Source organism: Octopus bimaculoides, chromosome 3 (genome assembly GCF_001194135.2).
Source record: "Octopus bimaculoides isolate UCB-OBI-ISO-001 chromosome 3, ASM119413v2, whole genome shotgun sequence".
Taxonomy (NCBI): domain Eukaryota; kingdom Metazoa; phylum Mollusca; class Cephalopoda; order Octopoda; family Octopodidae; genus Octopus; species Octopus bimaculoides.
The window spans coordinates 145,482,016-145,482,659 of record NC_068983.1 but is presented as its reverse complement, the minus strand read 5'-3'; the positions used below and the strand labels follow the sequence as shown (position 1 = coordinate 145,482,659).

Genomic DNA, 644 nt, shown 5'->3' with positions numbered 1-644 from the left:
GTGTGTGTGTGTGTGTGTGTGTGTATGTGTGTATCAATTATATGCAATAGAATCAGTGTAATAGAAAATAGTATACCAGAAAATATATCATGGTTGCTGGGACAATTTTAATTTTCCTCTGGAGATGAATAGTATTTTAACAACAGCGTGCCCACAAGAGATGTTATCTATGGGCGAATACCGCAGTAAACTTGCCTTTCAGAGATGTATTTATATTAAGTATGATGCATGCATATATACATACTTAGGTACACACATACACACAAAGACATACGCATGTACACGCATATGTCCATTAAAACAGAGTAGAATGAAATAAGATAAAATATACAGAAAATTAAAAAAAATATGTTTATGAATGATGGGATTACATAAATTAGAGCATATTTCTGGAGGGAGTGATAAGAATATGCGTGTGGCATTGTGGAAGTGTGGCGTGTTTAAGAAAGGGTGTATTGTGTTGGGGAGGAAAGGATGAAGAAAACTAAGAGTATGAAATATTTATACAGACCTACCGATTCAATAACAGGAATGTATACATAAAAGCATATATGTGCAGCTATATATATATATATATGTGTGTTCATGTATATATATATATATATATACATATACACACACATACATCCATATATATATATATA

At 31.5% G+C, this 644-nt stretch overlaps 1 protein-coding gene across 1 annotated transcript in view; it reads right to left on the bottom strand.

Annotated features, from left to right (window-relative positions):
* Positions 1-644, bottom strand: part of LOC106874166 (uncharacterized) — a 55,027-nt gene that overhangs the window by 30,610 nt on the left and 23,773 nt on the right. The window lies entirely within an intron of this gene.